Raw genomic sequence first — 7,738 nt, forward strand, 5'->3', positions numbered from 1 at the left:
CCCGCCTTTGGCCCGAGGGATTAATGTAATTCTTATGCTTCGCCAGCATCAACATCTTCGTGATTATGTCTTTTGATCGAGTCTAGTCGTGACTAGTCTCCGTGATCTCTTCCCTCGTACGGGAAAACTTTTAGATCCAACCCCCGTGTTGTGTATCCTTTGCCTTCCGTCCTGGCAAACCATTTCAAGACTAATTTCCAACCTCAGTGTTGATATTAATTCTTTCTTCCTTGACCTCAGTGTCGATACCTTTCTTGTCCAACCTCAGTGTTGATGCCTATCATTCCTTCTCCGACCTCTGCGTCGATGCCAATCGTCATTCGCAACCTCAGTGTTGATGTTTATCTTTCCTTTCACAACCTCAGTGTTGATGTCCTCGACCTCAGTGTCGACGCCTTTCCTTTCACAACCTCAGTGTTGATGTCCTCGACCTCAGTGTCGATACCTTTCTTTTCCAACCTCAGTGTTGATGTCTATCCTTTCCTTGTCCAACCTCAGTGTTGATGTCCTCGACCTCAGTGTCGACGCCTTTCCTTTCACAACCTCAGTGTTGATGTCCTCGACCTCAGTGTCGACGCCTTTCCTTTCACAACCTCAGTGTTGATGTCCCCAACCCCAGTGTTGATGTTTATCCTTTCTTTCAATTCTTGTGGATCGTAGGTCCGTTGACCTTATCCTCATCTTTTTCAATTCTTTTGGATCGTAGGTCCGTTGACCTTATCCTCATCTTTTCCAATTCTTGTGGATCGTAGGTCCGTTGACCTTATCCTCACCTTTTTCAGTTCTTGTGGATCGTAGGTCTGTCGACCTTATCCTCATCTTTTTCAATTCTTGTGGGTCGTAGGTCCGTTGATCTTACCCTAGTTTCTAGTCATTCATCCTTGTTTTCTTTTTGGGTCAGTAGATCCCATTTTTCCATCGGACCCATACTTCCAAATCATAGTTTCATACAACAATCATTTCCATCGAGAACCTTGTATTGGCACTTTGGCTATGTTACAAGCTATCTCCATTCAACCATTATTCACCATAAACTCTTCCACCAGAAAAAAAACAAAACAAAAAAAATCTCTTTCCCCAGCAGATATCAAAACAAAAACAAAAAATAAGGATAACACTTACACCATCTTACTTTCAAGACAAATTTCTGGTACTTTGATATTTAATCTTCTTCTACCTCGAATGCTCGAAAGGCTAGCGCCAATCTCGCCTTCAGGTTTAAGACGATTAAATAGGGGCAGCTGTCATACCCCAAATTTGTCCTACCCGTTAATTTCTAACTGGCTTTAGCTTCGCATTTCATCTGCATACCTCCACTAGGTCATTTAACACATCATGCATCCATTAATCAATAACTTGGCTTTAGGATCAAGGATTTTGAAAGCATAAGGTATCTCTATAGCTTTGAGGTTTCTACTTCAGATAAGCTTGTCTCGTCTGGTTTCTCTGTATGCACTAAAACGCATATTATGGTTGATTCGCATACTTCTTCAAGCTACAAGGTGCATCCATCAAAAGTTTAACTGGGGATCGCTGAGTCATGTTTTCTTACTCGTTGTGTTTGAGATTGTAGTCCATTAACAACGATCAATTCGTATCTACAAAGGATTCCTTCAAATGCATTGTTGTTGAGGTGGGTTGGAACACAAGGGCATGGCAAGTATGGGATATCAGGGAACTATTTGGTTAGGTTCGGAACTTATTCAAAGATGCAAGGCATTATTATGGTACGAGTGCAGTGACACAAGAGGTGGACTAGGAGAGACCTTGGTCAGGATAATTACGTTGTTTTGAACGCAAGAGTTTGTGCACCATGGATTTTATGGATATAAAGTCAAAGAAAGGGGAAATTTAAAGCTTTAGACTTGAAGGAGAAAACAATTTTTGAAGAAGAAGTCATTTGAATTCTAAAATCACAAGACAAAGTTTTCTTACAAATTCAAGTTGTGCTAACCATTCAAGTTCAGGAGTCCAAATGATTCAATCAATCATTCAAAGTCAAACCACACAAATCCCATTATCAAACTTCATTATATTTACAAGAGCCGGTTCAATTACATCATTCAGTGAAGACCATCACATACCGTTTCAATTCGCACTGCAAAAAAAAAACCAATTGCATTGCACTTCCATACACTCAATGTTACACTTCATTACAATACATACAAAGTTACTTAAAACTACAAAAAGATACATACAGCCATCAATATACAAATATCCAGACCCTACAAAATTATACAAGAAAAGGTGCTGTCAAAATGTGAACGCCAATACGGAGAACAATGAAGTTGACAAGAAGGCAGTGTCTCTGACAGAATTTTGCTGAGAGTTTACACCAGATCATGGCTGAGTTTTCATGAATAAGCAGCTCAAAGAGTGATGAATCCTTCAAGTACTCCTTTCAAGACCCAAAGCAACCTGTGTAAAACCGGCTCCTGCACCATATATCAGCCCTGCATCAAGTAAAGAAAAAAACAAAATTCTGCATCAACACATACATCCACTCCAAATGCATTTGAAATAAGTCTTGGTCCATAAAAATGCAGTTCAGCCATATACAATACCAGTCAGCTCAATTAAACCAACCATCTCAGACCAAGTACAGAAAATAAGGAATCCGGAATTCAAACAAGAGGAACGCGTCGGTTCGACAACAAAAGATTCAGCCCCTGCTGGCATACATCAGTATAAGAGCAAAAAATGCATCCATTGTAGCCCTGCAATAACAACTTGGCTGCACCCTACATGAAAAAGCCGCAGCCGCACCGCAAACCTGCTGCACTTCCAATTAAACCACCAGCATCCTGCAAAACAAAACAAAAAAACGATTTACAGTCATAACAGAAAGATAACTACCAAAGTCAGTTACAAAACTATAACAGAATCTTAAACTAACTTAACCATCTACTAACTTCTTCTAACCACTAGTAACCAATTTCATAACAGCCTAACAGATTCAGTTACAAAAACCTAGCATCATCTAACAGAATCAGTTACTCATACATAGCAGAAGCATTAGAAACAGAAAAAATCAGAATGGAGAACTAACCTCGACTCTCTTCTAATTCACCTCTATAAATCCAAAGTAGAACCCAATTCAGAAGCTCTCCATCATTTTTTCCAGATTCATACTCCTCACTCTCTCAATCTTCACTCTCATCTCTGAACCATTCATTCTTACACGCCATTTTCACACACCATAACATTCTCCACCACTTCATCACCTTTCATCCACGACATCACTCTCTCTCAAATTCTCTCTCGACCTTCACCATCACCTTCATTTCCCTCACACTCACAAAACGCTCACCTCCATTGTTGAGCAGAGCTTCAACCTCTGAAGCTTTGCTACAACAGAGCTAGACCTCACTCCTCACCTTCATCGAATCTATCTCTGCACTCAACAACTCATCAGCGACAACAATTCGCCCTCTCACGAATTCTCAATCAGAAGTTCATAAAGAATCAAAAAAGCAAAAGAAATAGAAGGTAGAAGAAGAAGAGATAGAGGAATCCGAAGGAGGAAGAAGAGGATTTTACCTGAATCATCAGCGGCTCCTTCGTCTCCGCGTCGACTCCGATTGAAGGTTTCTACTCCGTGAGAACTTCGATTTCCATCTTGCGCCAACTACGATTGGAAGCTCCTCCGGAATTCATTTGATCCTTCTCTCGCTGAAATTCCAGGTTTCTCTTCATTTAGTTTTGATTTTGAATGATTTTAGAACGTTGTGGATTAGATGTGGTAATTTGGGATTTAAGCTAATTGCTGAGTTGCGAGATGGAAGAGGTGAGCAAAAGTTTGGGGTGGTAGGGTTATCACGGCGGCGAAAGGGTTGATCGGAGGATTAATGGCCGCCGTCGCGAGGTTAAGGGAGAAGGAGGTATGAGGAAGGGATCGGGATAGTCACTACTGAACCCTAAATCCCCTTTTCCTTTAACTATTTTCAGTTTTATTGTTAATTCCTTTTACTTGAAAGCAATATGATGAATCCGGATCAATCTAACCTTGGGCCATGAATGAAAATTCTTACTCACACCCCCCTTTGGCCCGTTCACACTCCTTTTGGCATACAAGAAATCACACAATAAACATTGGGCCTCATTTGCCATTCTTCACCCCCTGACTCCATTTTATTTTCATATTAGAATTTAGATCTTCAACATGGTTTTCTCTTATCATTTTTTCTTAGTAATAAAAACACAATACTCATACATTTTGGTTAGATTTTTAGGTAATAATTGTAATAAAAACCATCCTTTTGATTAGATTTTAGGTACTTGTTGACGCATAAAATCAATAAAACTTGTTAGATTTTTAAGTCACTTTTAGGTTATTTTTGACATTTAATTCTCCTTCATAAAAATGCCATAAAAATAGTAGTATTTTTTAGTGTAATTTTTACATTGAGGCTTGAATTGTTTTGTGCTAGTTTCATGTTATTTTGTATGATTTTTGTGTGACTTTGTTGATTAGCTTTTGGCCATATTTTTGGCCTTCCTTGTTAACTTTAGAATTGTATAAACAACTTAGAATAGAATGACTTAGATTAGAATTTAGATATAGTTTCCTATTGCATTCTTTTTCTTTTCAACTCTTTTAAAAACATTAATAAAAGGAAGATGCGAATCACATTAAGCAAGTGATAGAGAAATGAGTGGGATTCATTCCCTAATCTATTTCTCAATCGCTTAGTGGCATAGAAACGAGTGGGATTCATTCCCTAATCTGTTTCTCGGTCGCTACTTAATGGGAGAGAAACGAGTGGGATTCATTCCCTAATCTGTTTCTCAAACATTAATTAATGGGAGAGAAATGAGTGAGATTCATTCTCTAATCTGTTTCTCAAACATTACATAATGGGATGGAAGTGAGTGGGATTCATTCCCTAATCTGCTTCTCGATCATTATACATTTTATGTGATTCGAATCGTGAAGTAAATCCCCCTTAAAAAATACACAACCAAAAACACTTTAAAACATCTAACAATGGTTCAGACTAAAGCAAAGTAGAGAAAGTGGTGAGTGGCCCGGTATTGGGAACTGTTCACCACTCATTTATCCTAAAAGACACAAACCAATCATTTCTTTTTCTTTTGCCTCGTTGGCACCTAAGGGCAATGTCATTTCCACTCGTACGCATCGTAGGTCGATCCCTTATGCAAGAGTGCGAACGTTGACTCCGCCCAACTAAAAAACACAAAAACAAACAGAAAATCGTGAGCCGAGCTACGGTAACTCTGATTCCTGAAAAGGATACGTAGGCAGCGGGGTAGGGCCCGTGCGAGTACAATTCTTTATTTTCCCTACATTCTGCATTCATTTCGCATTTAGACATAGACATAGCATACACCCTTTAGATAGAAATAAACATAGGTGGATACCATCGAGTACGATGGGCGCGAGGGGTGCTAGCACCTTCCCCTTGCGTAACCGACTCCCGTGCCCTGTTCTCTGGTCGAAAGACCTTGTTCTTATTCTGAGTTAGGTTTTCTGATATTCCTTTCCCGCGATGGGATAAATATATTGGCTGCGACTCTGATTCCATTTTTCGCGGTAGCGACACTATTATCCCATCAAAATGATCAACAGTCACATCATGATCTAGAAAAGCTTGATCCAAAACTCTCATCAGGGCTTCCCTGTGGGCTTCTGAATTCAACAGCAATGAAAGTATTGAGATTTTTGAAGGAGTCTGCATAAGCTGATCCACAATCTTGTATTCACTTCTTTTGATAAGCTTCAAAATTTTGTCAAAGTCAGGATTGACATTGGTTCCACTGGATTGACCAACATCAGTGTTTGTATTACTGACAGGAGTTTCCACAGGATTCCCTACTGGTGTATTGACAGGATTTTGTCCGGTAGCAGGAGCAACAGGCTGCTTCGGAGGTAGTGGAGTATACACACGTCCACTTCTTGTTACGCGACTCACATCAGCAATATTTACGACAGATGAAAGAGTAGGTAAAGGAACTTCTTGTCCATTCTTTATCATTGTTGCATTGTAGTTGTAAGGAACTGCCTTGTCAGAGTCATAAGGAACAGGTCCAGGTAGACAAATGATCAAAGGAGCAACAGGAACCCTTGGCTTGTTGTAAGTAACTTCTATGCGCTCAGGCATGTTGAAATGAGGAACGATGACGTTAACTTTAGGCATTTCCGAGTTGATATCTGAGACTAAAAGCTCATGCGGATAACATCCTATCATATTAACTTCATCTTCATTCCTATTTCTGTAGATCTGAATAGTACCATTATCTAGCAAGACTTGCAGATCTCTTCTCACAATAGAACATCCATGAGGATCTACACAACATATGCTACAGGAACCGTAGTGATGCTGGCGAAAATTCGCCCCTTGACAGAGAGTAGCGTGCATTTGTACCAAATCTGCTCTTGAGAAATTGATATTATAGACTCGATATGGACCAGGACATCCATACACCATGTTTACAACATGCCCTCCATGATTGGGCAGCGGATTTGCTTGCACATTTGGATTCAAATTTCTGAAAGAGAGGAGATTAGATCTAACCAACCTCTGAACTTCATATTTCAAGGCTATGCAATGCTCAAGATCATGGCCAGGTGCTCCTTGATGATAAGGGCATGAGACCTCAGCTTTGTACCACCATGGGAGTTTCTCAGGTACGGGTGGCGGTGCTTTAGTTTGAACAAGACCTCTTTCAATCAAAGCAGGGTACAATTCTGTGTAGGTCATTGGAATTGGATCAAACTGTAGAGCTCTTTGTACATGATTCTGATTATTGTTAAACTGTTGAGCCTGTTGTCGAGGCTGTTGTTGTTGAAACTGCGGGGTAAATCCTGGATTTGGTGTTGTATTAATGGCTGGCGCAATAGCAGCAATTTGACGTTGACGATTGACATTTCCTCTTGGCTTTCCTTGGGATACCATGTCAACACTTTGTTCTTTCTTCTTTGGGAAACCACTTCCGAACTTTTTGGTTCCGCTTGAAGATCCACCTTATTTAGTTAGACGTCCGGTTCAGACTCCTTCTTCTAGACGCATCCCCATGTTTACCATTTCGGTGAAATCACTTGGAGCACTAGCAATCATGCGTTCATAATAAAACGGACTGAGAGTATTCAAGAAGATCTTTGTCATCTCTTTCTCTTTTCACGGTGGATTAATCTGAGCAGCAGTTTCTCTCCATCGTTGGGCATATTCTTTGAAAGCTTCATGGCCTTTCTGAGCCATGGATCGAAGTTGATCTCTGTCTGGAGCCATATCCGAGTTATACTTGTATTGTCGGACAAAGGCCTCACCTAGGTCATTGAATGTTCGAATATTAGTGCTATCCAAGCCTGTGTACCACTTCAGTGCGGCACCAGTCAAACTGTCTTGAAAGTAATGGATAAGCAACTGATGATTATCTGCATAAGTAGACATCTTTCTAGCATACATCACAAGATGGCTTTGTGGACAAGAACTACCTTTGTACTTCTCAAAGTCAGGGACCTTGAATTTAGCAGGTATTTGTACACTGGGAACCAAACATAGTTCCTGGGCATTCTTTCCAAACAAATCTTTTCCACGGATAGCTTTAACTTCGAGCTGCATCTTGTTAAACTGCTCTTGGAGATCTCCCACAAGATTACGCTGATTTATGCTATCATCCTGATCATGATAAATCTCATTGCCACCATAAGGAACTGTGTGAACCGTAGGGGTCGGAACCGTCATAGTGGGTTGAGAAAGTGCCATAGTGATTTGGG

Source organism: Vicia villosa, unplaced genomic scaffold (assembly GCF_029867415.1).
Source record: "Vicia villosa cultivar HV-30 ecotype Madison, WI unplaced genomic scaffold, Vvil1.0 ctg.003129F_1_1, whole genome shotgun sequence".
NCBI lineage: Eukaryota > Viridiplantae > Streptophyta > Magnoliopsida > Fabales > Fabaceae > Vicia > Vicia villosa.